Raw genomic sequence first — 15,763 nt, forward strand, 5'->3', positions numbered from 1 at the left:
AGAGTTTATCTTTACAAAGTCCACAAGAAATCCAAACAATCAATCAAGAATGAGAATTAAGCACAAATCACCATTAATCATTCAAGATCTAATTGATACAAGCAAGACAATGTCATTGAAACAAGAAAATGGCAAATCCATAAGAGATTACATCAATCCATCATACAAATACTCCCTTAATCCTAGAATACAAGATCTACTCCATGAATCGAGGAAGAAAACCCGAAGAAAAAAAGATTACAAGCATTTCTTAAATCCCCAATCCAAGAAACCAAGAAAAAGGGGAAAGAGAAAACTTATCTACGAAGAAGCCTCGTCTTCGGATCCAATCCTCGCTCCGGAGTCGAAATCGTCGAGAACTCTCCTCGAATCGCCCAGAAATCCTCCCAAGAATGGGAGGAAACCACCAAATCTTGCCTTCTCCCAAAAGGGGAGAGATCCCCTTTCAATTCATGAAGGAGGGTTTAAATAGAGGAGGAAATCGGGCGCCACACATCTCACACGGCCATGTCCAGTTCCTTCTCTGCCAAAGCTGCACGGCCGTGTGACTCACACGGCCAGGACCCTTCTGTTCTCTAGAAATGCTACACGGCCGTGTGGTGCACACGACCACCACGAAACCTCACACGGCCGTGTAGATCCACACGGCCACTACCTGCTTGGCCTCTGGAAACCTCACACGGCCGTGTAGATCCACACGGCCATGTAAGGCATCTGCTCTGATTTCTTCAAATCAAGACACGGCCGTGTGAGATTCACACGGCCATGTCCTCTTCCCTTCCTGTTAAGACTACACGGCCATGTGTGGTACACGGCCTGATGATCTCTCCCTTCAATTACTTCCAAGCTTGCCCGAGGACGCATAATCTTCACCAATTTCGACTCCTGTGTACAGAAAATGCACAAAAAGCAGATCTCCGAACCAAAAGAGTAAATATGCTAAAAGGAAAGCTGGAAGTATAAAAATACATAGATCAAGCATGCTCAAAGTATGTAAATGTGCGTAAAAACATGCATAAAAGAGTATATAATCTACGCACATCACACCCCCAGACTTAAACCTTTGCTTGTCCTCAAGCAAAATGCTGCAGTCTAAATTCATATGTTCTACAACACATTCATAAAACCTAGTGCACTTTCCTAATTCTATCAAAAAGTTTCATTAACAAGCATGATCATGGAAACAAGTAAAGTATGGTTCAAGCATAAGAATCTTGTGCACAGTGTAAAAGTAACTCAACACCCTTTAAGTTTCAATCCATGTCCTAGTCAAGTCGTCATCAAATTTGAATTCCTAATGTTTCCAGTGAAAGATAAGTAACCAGTGATAGGCACTTACTCACCATTCACTTGGTTCATATTTCTCAACTAACCCAAGGTCTCAAAGGTGTGCTCAATCTCAAGGGAAGCTAAGCAGTCATTTAACCTAACTCGGTCTCAAAGGGGTGACTTGCTAGATTCCACTCATGACAACTATTTTTTATATCCCTTTTTTTTTTTTTTATAAGTGTTTGCATTGTGCAAAACTTATTCACAAATGTACTTTTAGCACACATGTTGGGATATTTTGATTTTTCCAAATGAGCTTTAATGATTTGAGCCTCATCCAGTAACCAAAATGAAAGTTGAGAAATCACCATGGAAACCAAGTACTAAGCAAACAAGATGAATCATGACTATTTCAATGACATCAACTATTCAAGCATCAAGCACAAGTGTAGTGAAGATAAAATCCTTAAGGTTGAACCAAAACTAAAACTCATCACCATAAGATTCTTAGCTTATTAATGCTTCCCAAGATAGAAAAAAGAACTACACAAAGTTTACTACTAGCATCATTCGAACATCATGAATCAAGACAATAATCATGCTAACATTTCATTTGAATCCAAGAAAGCATATAAGTGAAGATTTGATGTTCTCAAAATTTTTTTTTTGCCATGATTATTTCAAAAACAAGCAAAATAAAGCAACAAGTAATGAAAATAAGAACCAACATGAAAAACTAACAAAAACTAAAAACTGAAAACCAAAAACATGAAAAACTAACAAAAACTAAAAACTGAAAACCAAACTAAACAGTACATGACACCATACATGACACCCCCCCAGACTTAAACTTTTCATCGTCCCGATGAAATCAATATGGTGGAGGAGGTGGAGGTGGACGAGGAAAAGGGGGTCTACGACGTGGTTGGCCAATAGGAAAACTAGGAAAACCTGGAATCTCACCCAAGGATCTATGATACTCATATAAAGCATCTACTTTTTGGCTAGTAAGTGTCATGCTTTGCATAAAATCTCTCATCCTAGCTTGATCAGTATCATAATCCTGCACAAACTCAGCCACTTGACCTTGAAAATTCCTCGTAAATTGAAAATGATTTTGTACCTCCCTAAACTGATCATCAGATAAAGAGAAGTGACCCTCCAACATTTTTCGTTGGGCATCTTGCTTCTCATGAAGTGATTCTAGAGACGTACGAAAATCTGAAAAATCAAACCTAGAAGATCCCGTGCCATATGCAAAAGAATGCCTAGCAGGCTCCATAAAACTAGAAGGCTGCGGGTGTCCAAATGACGAGGGCTCATGATGTGGCTCAGTGTCTCCAGGTATAGAAGGGTTATCCTCAAAATCTAACTCAGAAATTACCTAATTAGCCGGGTTACGAATAGTAGTTCGTTCAGGAAAAGGAAGGGGTAAAGGAGAACCACTCCTCCTAGGAAACGCGAAACCATTCTCATCCCGAACGATCATTTTCATAGCAAGACATGCATCAATGTCAATCATGTCATTACCATGAATTATTTCCAACCCATCAACATCAAGATTTAAATTATAAGCTATTTGGGTAATCAAACCACCAAAAACAATTGATCCCAATGATGCCCTAGCAGATCTTAATAAGGTTTGAACAAAATGAAAACCAGAATCAAATTCAACCTTATAAAGCATAGCCCATAAAGCATAAAGCTCTATCTTTTTAACTACCCCATCACTCTCTCCCCTACCAAAAATAGTTTTACTCATGACTCTATGTAGATACCTAAAGATGGGGTTTTGTATATTGGAGGCCTTAGCTCTTGAAGGCTCATAAGGTTGATCTAACCCAGTTATTGCATTCCAAAAATGATTCCAATTAAACCTTGGATCAAACCTACGAGGGCTCCCGGTGGTTAATCCAAAACAAGAATTAAAATCACTAAATGTCCATAGAAATTCTTGATTCATTAGTCTAAATGAGATTTTTCCAAAATAATCATCTTCATTAGTAAAATGGACATCCAATGAACTTAAAAATTCCAAAACAAGACGAGGATATGTAGGCAAATGTGTGTACATAATATCACTCCAATCCAAAAATCCAATCATCAAATCTACATCTTCCCTAATTCCAAGCATATCAAGAACAGTCAGGTCCATATATCTAGTACACACTATCTTTCTATTGACAAGAATTGCAAATCTAGTCACTTGATCATCATTTCTAAACACAATATTGAATTCATTGTCATTACCTTCGTTGCGTGAAGTCCTTTTGCCTTTTCCCTTCACTGGTTGTTTTCCTTTGTCCCTTGATGGCTCCTCCTCTTTGTCCCCACTGGATCCACCACCTCTTTTGCGAAGTTTCTTCAAAATGTTGGACATCTTAATGAGTTTAGATAGGGGAAGAATTATCTAGGGTTGGAAGAATGAAACTCAAAGAACAAAACTTCAAAGAGCAAAGATCTTAGGTTAGGAGAATGAAAAGTCCAAGTCTTAGAGAGGAAGAGAATCCAGATCTAAGAGATCTTGAGAGATTAGAGAGGAGTTTTTAAGAGATTGGGAGAGAAAGAGATGTTTTGGAGAGTTGGGGGTGTGCGGAACACGGCCAAGATCTGACCGTGTGAGGTAGTAAGAAGACTTTAATAGCTCCCCTACACGGGCCGTGCAGATCCACACGGCCTCCCCCTCTTCCTTCTCTGGATTCCAGACACGGGCCGTGCAGATCCACACGACCTCCCCCTCTTCTTTCACTGGTTTCCTCGCACGGCCGTGTCTGGGACACGACCTCTCCATCTTTCTTCTCGGGATTCTTTACACGGCCGTGTTTGAGATACGACCTAGGCCCTTTTCTCCTCTGGAAATCCTACACGGCCATGTCTGGATGACACGGCCCAAGCACTTCCCTTCTCTGCAACTTTTGCCTGACCGTATATAGCACACGGCCGGGCTCTGTTTTGCACCTAACCTGAAAACAAAATCAAAAGAATGCATCAAACTAAAAGAAATTAAAATACAAATCAAAACTAACTAAAAGAACCCTTGGGTTGCCTCCCAAGAAGCGCTTGTTTAAGGTCTTTAGCTCGACCAAACTTGATCATTCGCTTCTTTTCCTCGCCCTTGGAGGACAGATATACTTTTCGTTTTTGTTGGGAGATCTTCTCCCAACATCTTCCACCACATTGTCTCCTTCGTTTGGTGGCCTTCCATGAGGATGGAAATTCCATTCCTCAAGTTTATAAATGCTTGTCCTGCTACAAGCATTTAAAAGAGACGAGACATGGTTAGGGATATTAGATAAATCATATTCCAACCTTTCCTTACCAATTACCAAAGAAAGCTTATGATTTTTGACATCAATTATAGCTCCAGCTGTAGCAAGGAAAGGTCTTCCTAATATGATAGGAATCCTAGGGTCCTCTTCCATATCCAACACGACAAAATCTGTGGGAATAACATTCTCATCCACCTCTACTGGCACATCTTCTATAATACCCAAAGGGTACCTGCAGGAATGATCGGCAAGTTGAAGTGCCATAGTAGTAAGTTTAATGTTTTTGAGACCTAATTTATTACAAATTGAATAGGGAATGAGGCTAACACTTGCCCCCAAATCACAAAAAGCTTTTTCAAAAAATTCTTTTCCTATGCTGCAAGGAATATAAAAGCTCCCTGGGTCCTTTAGTTTTGGGGAAGTGTTCTTCTCAAAAATAGCACTACATTCCTCACTAAGCGCAATGGTCTTAACCTCTCCTCTTCTTCTCTTGTTTGACATGAGATCCTTCAAGAATTTGGCAAATCTAGGCATTTGAAGAATAACATCAATAAGAGGTACCTCTACACAAATTTCCTTAACTTTTTCTAAAAACTTGCCAAATTCTTCATCTTTCTTGAGCATTGTAAGTCTTTGAGGAAAAGGGGCAGCTTTGCTCTGATGGTTCAGTGGAAGAGTCTCTTCAACCTCAATGGTACTCTCCTCATTAGCTTGAATCTGATTTGGTATAAGAGGAGAGAGCTCTTCTTCTTTTTGTATCCCTTTTGGAGCAGTCACTTGGGGGTCTCCCAAGGTCCGTCCGCTCCTAAGCTCAATTCTATTGCAATGCTCCATAGGATTCACATCAGGTTTTCCTGGAAGTTGTCCTGGTGCTCTGGATGATGAGGAAGCTAGTTGGGCAATTTGACTATCCTGGATCTTTTGATGCTTTTCAGAATTATCCATTCTCTGAATGAGCTTTGCTAAATCTTGCTTCATTTCATTCTGACCTGAGATAATTTCTTCAAGCATCTTTTCAATATTTGACTTTGGTAAGCCTTGAGAAGATAGATGTTGAAAATTTTGTTGCCCAGCTTGAAAATTTGGTCTTGCCCCTATATATGGTCCTTGATCTTGATTATTTCTGTAAGAAAAATTAGGATGGCTCTTCCATCCAGGGTTATAAGTATTTGAGTATGGGTTGTTCTACCTTTGATTGTAACTCATGATTGCATCACATTGTTCTAGTTGATTGATTTGTGCGGTGATAGCTCCCAATGGACATGAGTCATTTGAATGCTCTGAACTCCCACATACTTCACAAGATGTACTAATAGCATTGACCATATTAGCACTAGTCCCCATATTCTCAAATTTCTTTATAAGAGCGCCCAATTTTGCAGACAAAAGAGTGACCGCATCTACATCAAACTTCCCTAATGCTTTAATTGTTGGGTTTACAGAAGAATAGCCACCACTTCTTTCATTTGCCCATTGATGATGATTTTGTGCTACACTGTCAATAATTTCTTCAGCTTCATCTAAACTTTTATTCATAAGTGCCCCTCCAGCAGTTGAATCAAGGGACACTTTGGTATGATAGTTGATACCATTATAAAAAGTGTGCAACACTAACCATCTTTCCAACCCATGATGTGGGCATTGTCTGAGCATACTATTATATCTATCCCATGCTTCAAAAAGAGATTCTGAGTCAGTTTGCTTGAAGCTTGCAATTAAATTCCTCATATGAGCTGTTTTTCTTGGTGGATAGAATTTATCAAGAAACCGTTGCTCACACTGCTCCCAAGTGGTGATGCTATTAGGGGCTAAAGAATTCAGCCATTGCTTTGCCCTATCTCTTAAAGAAAACCCAAATAATAATAATCTAACTGCTTCTGATGGAACTCCATTCATTTTCATGGTACCACATATTTCATAAAAGACCTCTAAGTGTTGATTTGGGTCTTCATGAGGTCCTCCACCAAATTGGTTCTGCTGCACCATAGATATAATTGCGGGTTTGATCTCAAAGTTATTAGCTTCCACTGAAGGTCTTGAAATACTAGATCGAAAACCTCTTGCATAAGGTGCTGCATAATCCTTGAGTGGTCTATTCGCCATGTTCAAATGTTCTTGTTCTTCTATTTGCCTTTGCAGAATTCTTCTTTTATGGAAAGTTCTGTCAATCTCAGGGTCAAAAGGAAAGAATTCCCCTGCAAAGTTAGATCTTCGCATACACAAGAACAAGATAGCAATTGACAATTCAACAGAAAAAAGAAAAAATAAAAGAATCAAAAATGCAGAATTGAATTTGTACAAAAAGAATTAACAAGAAGTAAAAGTTATACAAGAAAGTAAAAAAACAGAAATCTAATGATTAGTTACAACTATGCAATATGAAAGGAAAACAAATGTTATGTTTAGTCTAACTCAATTGATAGTTCCTAATGTTATAGCGCAATCCCCGGCAACGGCGCCAAAAACTTGTTACGCTCCGCAAGTGTACGGAAATGTCGCAAGTAATATAAAATATTATCGTATCCACAGGGACTGGAATAAGCACTAGAAATGTCTCAATGCGAATTAGATAAACAACTATCCAATTGTTTCAAATGCAAAGTGAAAGTAAACAAATCTAATATTAAAGATCAACAAACAAGAGTTTAGTGTTTTGGGTTATGATAAAGGGAGATTCTAGGAGTTTTGGTTTCTTTGTAAGATTTCTTGAATGTAAATGGTTCACCAATTCTTATCCCTCAATTGCCAAACACTTGTAGAAAGTTGCCGGTTCTCTCTTGCAATAGATAACCGGCTAAGGACTGAGAAATGTATCTAAATATGATCAATTAGATGTGAACCTACGTTGTCCTTACACAGAAGCGCACCTATTACTATGCCTTCCTCGGATATCAACATAGAAGCCCACAACTTATTAATCTATCAAGATACAAGAAACTAATCACAAGATCCATCCTACTCTCTTGAATATTCCTATTTCCTCTTCAAGATTATCTCTCAAACGTCCTTACACGGGCTTGCACCTGTTACGTGGATCCCTCGGATGATCGAGTGAGAGTTTATCTTTACAAAGTCCACAAGAAATCCAAACAATCAATCAAGAATGAGAATTAAGCACAAATCACCATTAATCATTCAAGATCTAATTGATACAAGCAAGATAATGTCATTGAAACAAGAAAATGGCAAATCCATAAGAGATTACATCAATCCATCATACAAATACTCCCTTAATCCTAGAATACAAGATCTACTCCATGAATCGAGGAAGAAAACCCGAAGAAATAAAGATTACAAGCATTTCTTAAATCCCCAATCCATGAAACCAAGAAAAAGGGGAAAGAGAAAACTTATTTACGAAGAAGCCTCGTCTTCGGATCCAATCCTCGCTCCGGAGTCAAAATCGTCGAGAACTCCCCTCGAATCGCCTAGAAATCCTCCCAAGAATGGGAGGAAACCACCAAATCTTGCCTTCTCCCAAAAGGGGAGAGATCCCCTTTCAATTCATGAAGGAAGGTTTAAATAGAGGAGGAAATCGGGCGCCACACGACCCCACGACACGGTCGTGTGAGATTCACACGGCCATGCCCAGTTCCTTCTCTGCCAAAGTTGCACGGCCGTGTGGTTCACACGGCCAAGACTCTTCTGCTCTCTGGAAATGCTACACGGCTATGTGGTGCACAAGACCACCACCTGCTTGGTCTCTGGAAACTTCACACGGCCGTGTGATGCACACGGCCACCACCTGCTTGGCCTCTGGAAACCTCACACGGCCGTGTAGATCCACACGGACATGTAAGGCATCTGCTCTGATTTCTTCAAATCAAGACACGGCCATGTGAGATTCACACGGCCATGTCCTCTTCCCTTCCTGTTAAGACTACACGACCATGTGTGGTACACGGCCTGATGCTTTCTCCCTTCAATTACTTCCAAGCTTGCCCGAGGACGCATAATCTTCACCAATTTCGACTCCTGTGTACAGAAAATGCACAAAAAGCAGATCTCCGAACCAAAAGAGTAAATATGCTAAAAGGAAAGCTGGAAGTATAAAAATGCATAGATCAAGCATGCTCAAAGTATGTAAATGTGCGTAAAAACATGCATAAAAGAGTATATAATCTACGCACATCAGTCACGCCAAAGGGCATGACTACGAACTCATAATGTCCGTATCTAGTCCTGAATGCTGTCTTGGGTATATCCCCTTTTTTAACTTTCACCCGATGATAACCTGATCTGAGGTCTATCTTAGAGAACATTGCTGCTCCCTTTAGCTGATCGAACAGGTCATCTATTCTGGGAAGAGGATACCTGTTCTTGATGGTAACTTGGTTCAGCGCTCGGTAATCTATGCATAGGCGCATGCTCCCGTCCTTTTTCTTCACGAACAATACAGGCGCTCCCCATGGTGAGTGACTAGGATGTATGAAGCCCTTGTCAAGCAGCTCCTGTAGTTGCTCATGAAGTTCCTTCAGTTCTGCTGGGGCCATGCGGTAAGGTGCTTTGGAGATAGGGTTCGTACCGGGAATGAGTTCTATCTCAAATTCAATCTCCCTGTTTGGTGCTAGGCCTGGTAACTCTTCAGGGAAGACTGCTGGGTAGTCACATACGATTCGGACCTCTGCTAGCTTTTGATCCTTGTCCTGACTGACATTGACTACATGTACTAAGAATCCCGTACATCCTGAATCCATCATTTTCTGTGCTTTTAGAGCTGAGAGAAACTTCTTGGCCTTTCTCTTCGATTCTCCAATGTACTCGAATTGCACTTCTGCTTCAGGTTGAAATACGACTTTCTGTTTACGGCACTCTATAGAGGCACCGTATCTGATCAGGAAGTCCATCCCAAAAATAACATCGTAGTCAGTCATATTTAGCACTATCAGATCACAAAAGAGTTCTCTGTCTGCTATAATGACTGGCACTGCTCTGAGCCAGTGCGTGGATGCTATAATTTCTCCTGAAGGTAATGTCGTCAGAAACTGACTACTGAGTACCTCTGGGGGTATTGCTAACTTCTCGGCAAATGCCCTAGATATATAAGAATGGGTTGCCCCAGTATCGAACAAGATAGTTGTACTTTGCTGTAAAATACTGATATGACCTGTAACAACTGTCGAGGCATTTGCTACGTCCTCTCTGGTGAGTGAGTAGATCCTCGCATTGGTCGTAGATGGAGGGGCCTCTAATCTGCCTTGGCTGATGTGTGGACCATATAGAACAGCCTGCATCTGATGAAGTTGTGCTGGCTGGCCTCCGTACTGAATCGGCTGTGGTTGAGGAAGAATTGTCTTGTTTGGGCACTGCTTAGCCATATGCCCTTCCTGTCCACATTCAAAGCATCCTCGTGTGCCCTTGCGACAAACTCCTGGGTGAAATTTGCCACAAGTAGCACATTTGGGATAACTAGGCTGTTTACTAGCTAGTCCTCTTTTCGGGTAACTCCCTGGTTTGTGCTTGCTGCTGGAGTTCCCTTTCCAGTTAGAGCTGTGGCCCTGTTGTTTCTGAGTACCTGAGCCTCCTTGCCCTTTGGACTCTAAGAGGACTTGCTTCTGCTGTTTGATATTGTTCTGGTAGTGCTCGGTGGTCAGAGCACTGCTGACTAGTTATTCGGTGGTTTGCGGCCTATGAACGCCGCCAGCCACGTTCATTGCTATTTCCGACCTCAGCATCTTGAGCATTAACCGGACCCGTTCTTTTTATGTGCTGACTAGCTCGGGGCATAGACGAGCCAGTCTATTGAATTTCTTCACGGCTTCCTCCACTGATAGGTTGCCCTGACTAAACTCAGTGAACTCGTCGTAGTGGCGGTTTGTGACCCGCATGTGAAAGAACTCCTCGAAGAATTCTTTCTCGAAGTCAGCCCATGTCATCTGGTTCACTGGGCGCTTCGCTCTAATTCTCTCCCACCACATACGTGCATCTCCTGTCAAGCAGAAGGAGGCACATTTCACCTTCTCATGTTCTGGCCAGTCCAGAAGCTCCATCGTACTCTCCAGTGTTTTGACCTTGAGCATCCCATGGTTCGCTGGTGCCTAAGAAGTTCTCGGGCTTGATTCTCTGCCACTGGATCAGATAAGCTTCTCTCTTTGCCTCTGCTGCCGGGCCTACTGGTGCTGTGGGCTGGACTGGGGGAACCTCTATAACTACTGGGGTTGCTATGTTCGGTTATGGGGTGACAGTGGGAGTATTCTGCTGATTAGCCTTTAAGGTGGCTATCTCCTGTTGCTGTTCTGCTAGCTGCTTCTGTAACTGAGCCACTACTACCGTAAGGTCTGGGGGAGGCACTGAACTGCCTGCCTCTTGCTGGGGCTCAGTAGCTGGGGCCCTTCTAGCAGGGCGTCCTCGTGCCATCTCTAAAGGAACAAAGGACATACATAACTAAAGCATCATGTTTACATAGCTAATACTATCATGTTAGTTACTATCACAGATAAGCATACTTGAGTTATCTACCAACATGAAAGCAATAAACATGATAAAGTGAGAGGTATTCTTACTTGGAAGCTGCTGGTTCAATGCTGATGTGTGTGTAGGAAGTATGAAACTTTTGCTCTGATACCACTTTGTGACGACCCGCCTTCTACTAGCTAGGCTGTAAGGCCGGACCATCACATTATGCTGTGCTAAGCTATATCCATGACCATTACTAAGTCTAGGTGCGGAAAGCTATACCAATTTAAAACTTTGCTAAGCTAATACAAGTTCTTGGTCCTACATGTGCTAAGGGATGCAATCTAAGGTATTCATGGCATACCCTACATCCTCTATGGTCAAGGAGCTGAACTACAAGGTCTCTTGGTCGAAACCCAACTTCCCAATCGATCCAGATTGAACTCGATCGATTGCAAGCTGTTGGATCGATCCATGGATCGATTCAGATGGCTACTGTGCTCGGGGTAGTATTCTGGATCGATCGGCTTATCGATCCAGACTGGTCAATCGATCCATTGATCGATTCCAGAGCTCTCTGTTCGTGGGAGCAATTTCCCCAGTTCCTTGATCGATCGGTTGATCGATCTGGCAGCTTCCTGTTCGTGACAGAAAGCGACTGGATCGATTGACTGATTGATCCAGGAGCTCACTGTTCGCGGAACAAGTTCACCAATCGATCAACTGATCGATTGAGGGCCCCCAATCGATCAACTGATCGATTGAGGGCCCCAAATCGATCAGTTGATCGATCGGGATTTCTGATTTCGTATCAGAAGTCTGATTTCAGCACTGGTTCATGCTAAAATCACATACAGCAACTCTATAAGAATAAAATAGAACTACTACACATAACATTACTCATGGAGTGCTATCTAATATCATGACAACTAACCATCTATGCATAACTGTCATAATTCGAAACACTTAAACAACTAAAGTGCAGGAAAGTAATGACATAAAGAAAATGCTATATTCTAAGTGGGCTAGTTCCCAAGCATCGTTATTCCAAACTCCTTTTTCACACACACATCGTCGTTGCATTGTCCTCCAGCCTCCGTTAGTCCATCTTTCCTTTACCTTTATCTGCAGTATAAGGAAAAGAGTATCTGTAAGCTTGAGAGCTTAGTAAGAAACCATCTACCTCACTAAAACATGCATACGATGCAATTTATGTTTTTAAAACATGCTATTTGAAACGTATGAATATTGAACATGTAAAAGCATGACATGGCATACAAACAAACTAGTCATGGCAACAAGTGCTAGCATAAGTTATCATATTGTATCACTAGAAAACTGAACTGATACAAAAACTGAACTATGCTAATTATGAACTAATGCTAAAGCTGTACTGAATTCACATAACTATTTGTGAGGTTTTGAAAACTATTTTCATAAATAGATTAAAATAATAATCATGCTGCTGATCGGTCCGGCATCTGTACGTGCTATGCGCGCATCCCTAACTAGACCCGGGTTTGCAAGTCCCGAATTTAGTAAGGTTATTAGGTTATCTGAACCTAGGGATGACTATGGGAGCCCAACCCAATGGATATCTAATCCAGTACAGTGCCACTGCTAAAATAAAATACTGATTATAGCTGAATTCTTCTTATATTGCTATTTCTAGGTTATCTGAATCTAGAGGCGACTGTGGGAGCCCACCCATTGGACCGTAGTCCCATATAAGCTGTACTAAAGCTAAACATACTGAATGAATGCTTCTATTGCATTTAGCTAAGTTAGTAAAATGCTTAAGTTGCATTTTAACCGTGCTAATAATTTAATCGAACACTTGGTATGCACTAATTCACATCCTTTGTGCCGACAATCTACATACTACTAAACTGAAGTATAAAATTCATACGGAAACTACTTATACTGCAGGTGAGGGGTTTTTTACCTATTGCGCTAGTTTTCTTACAAATCTAGTCGCTCGTTTTCCGGTGGAGACGATTCCCTCGACGATCCTCTTGCGTCTACGTGCTCTTCCCACGGAGAGGAACGCCCTCGTGCTGGAATTGTCGCCGGAAGGTGTTCTTGTCGCTCTTGGGACGGAACCCTAGCCTTCTTGAGGTTGGTGCCGAGAGGTGAGGGAGGAGAAGGGGTCGGCGTGTAAGGGTTTAGGGAGAGGAAAAGTTACGAATAAAATGAATAACTCCTCTCTTAATTTCCTATTTATATTAAGAAATTAATTCACCCAACTCTAACTTAAATAAAATTGCTTCCCTTTCCTTTCAGCACGGCCCTGCTGGGTTCTCCTGGTTACTAGAGTTCACCTTAAGTCATAGGACCCAATAGGTCTCGGGTTCAATTCCCGCTTAAGCTATTTTACATTCTTATTTGTTTTTGCTACTTCCGCTACTCTAAAAATTCCATAAAAATATTCTAAAATTCCAGAAAAATCTTAGAATATTTCTAAAATAATTTTGAGAATTTTCGGGCGTTACAATCGCCCATACCTTATAAAAAGTTCATCCTCGAACTTAGAATAATTCTGGGTACTTCTGTCTCATACTAGCTTCTGTCTCCCAAGTTGCCTCTTCTGCTGTGTGACTTTGCCAAATAACTTTTACTAATGGTACCTCTTTATTCCGTAATTTCTTAACTGCTCAGTCTATTATCTGAATAGGCCGACTATCATAGCTGAGGTCTTCGCGGACTGGTACCGACTGGGGCTCAATCACCTGGGTGGCATCTGGGATATGCTTCTTCAGCATAGAGACATGAAACACATTATGGATGGCTGAACCTAGAGGCTAGGTTATCTGAACCTAGAGGCTAGGTTATCTGAACCTAGAGGCGACTGTGGGAGGCCACCCATTGGACCGTAGTCCCATATAAGCTGTACTAAAGCTAAACATATTGAATGAATGCTTCTATTGCATTTAGCTAAGTTAGTAAAATGCTTAAGTTGCATTTTAACCGTGCTAATAATTTAATCGAACACTTGGTATGCACTAATTCACATCCTTTGTGCCGACAATCTACATACTACTAAACTGAAGTATAAAATTCATACGAAAACTACTTATACTGCAGGTGAGGGGTTTTTTACCTATTGCTCTAGTTTTCTTACAAATCTAGTCGCTCGTTTTCCGGTGGAGACGATTCCCTCGACGATCCTCTTGCGTCTACGTGCTCTTCCCACGGAGAGGAACACCCTCGTGCTGGAATTGTCGCCGGAAGGTGTTCTTGTCGCTCTTGGGACGGAACCCTAGCCTTCTTGAGGTTGGTGCCGAGAGGTGAGGGAGGAGAAGGGGTCGGCGTGTAAGGGTTTAGGGAGAGGAAAAGTTACGAATAAAATGAATAACTCCTCTCTCAATTTCCTATTTATATTAAGAAATTAATTCACCCAACTCTAACTTAAATAAAATTGCTTCCCTTTCCTTTCAGCACGGCCCTGCTGGGTTCTCCTAGTTACTAGAGTTCACCTTAAGTCATAGGACCCAATAGATCTCGGGTTCAATTCCCGCTTAAGCTATTTTACGTTCTTATTTGTTTTTGCTACTTCCGCCACTCTAAAAATTCCATAAAAATATTCTAAAATTCTAGAAAAATCATAGAATATTTCTAAAATAATTTTGAGAATTTTCGAGCATTACAAAAGCAGTAAATACAATATGCTATGTTCAAAATAGAATACTAATTAATAAATCCCACAACAAAACTCCTTATGAAATTTATTACAATAAAATCCCCAACTTAAATTATTTAAAGGTATTTGGATGGAAAGTCCACATTTAAACACTAAGGACTATTTAGGAAAATTCACATCAAAATTAATGGAGTCAAAGAAAGAGAGCAACAAGCTAACGATATGGATCATGGTCAACCCACTCTAGATGTTAATGATGATCCATTATGCATCAATGGAGGCCCAATTACAAGTGCTAAGGCTAGAAAGATGAAGGAAGAACTTAATGTACTAATTGAAGATGTGAAGGCCAAAGCTACAATTGAAGAAGGTTTGACCAAGAGCAAGTCATTCGGCATAGTCAACCTAATTCAAGCCTTAGATGAGCTTAATTAGCACTTAAGTCTCATGTCTATGTAGTAGGGATATGTAGGCTTAATTTAGATTCAATTTCTACTTTTATTTGGGTTGTAATATAGCCATAAGCTTAAAATGGCTAAGTAGTCTAAATAGGTATTTACTAAATGAGCTTTCTTTTGGCCTTTTAGGGTTTTTTGTTCACCTTATAGCTATAAATAAAGGGGCTGATGGCCACACATGTATCTTTGACATATTTTTCAATCTAAAGCATGGTGAGGCTCTCACTTGTTGGGTCTTCATTGAATTAGAACTTATCAAGGCATCTCCTTGTGGCGTTCGAAGACTTATCAACTTCCATCCCAAGGTTGTGGCGTCTACCATCTTCTATACCAAGGTTCATGCTTTCCTAAGCATTGGGTCGAGGTTCTTTTCATCAATCTTATCGATTTAGTTCTTTCTTTCTTCTTCCATTTATTGTGGGTTCTTGAGATATCTTTCTCTTTGGGTTCACATCAAAATCCCCCCTCTTTTAGGGACACTCCAAGGAGTTTTAGAGTCTATAGAAAAAAAATCCTAAAAGTTGAAAAAACAACTAATGTGATTTTTGATGAAGAAAATAATTTACCTAACTCAATAAATGAAAATATTAATCAAAATATAGAAAATATTAATTCAGGAAACATAAAAGATGATGAAAATATTCAAATTAAACCTAGTAAATCACAAGAACCAATTATTGACCCTAATATAAGGCCATCAAGAATAAGTACCAATCACCCATCTGACCAAA

At 40.7% G+C, this 15,763-nt stretch overlaps 1 non-coding gene across 1 annotated transcript; it reads left to right on the forward strand.

The window, feature by feature from the left end:
• The first annotated feature begins 6,162 nt into the window (after window positions 1–6,162).
• Window positions 6,163–6,268, forward strand: LOC122054461. Its single transcript, XR_006132769.1, has one exon. It is a non-coding gene; the product is annotated as a small nucleolar RNA R71 (small nucleolar RNA).
• Window positions 6,269–15,763: the final 9,495 nt, after the last annotated feature.

Source organism: Zingiber officinale, chromosome 3A, assembly GCF_018446385.1.
Source record: "Zingiber officinale cultivar Zhangliang chromosome 3A, Zo_v1.1, whole genome shotgun sequence".
In the NCBI taxonomy this organism is placed as follows: domain Eukaryota; kingdom Viridiplantae; phylum Streptophyta; class Magnoliopsida; order Zingiberales; family Zingiberaceae; genus Zingiber; species Zingiber officinale.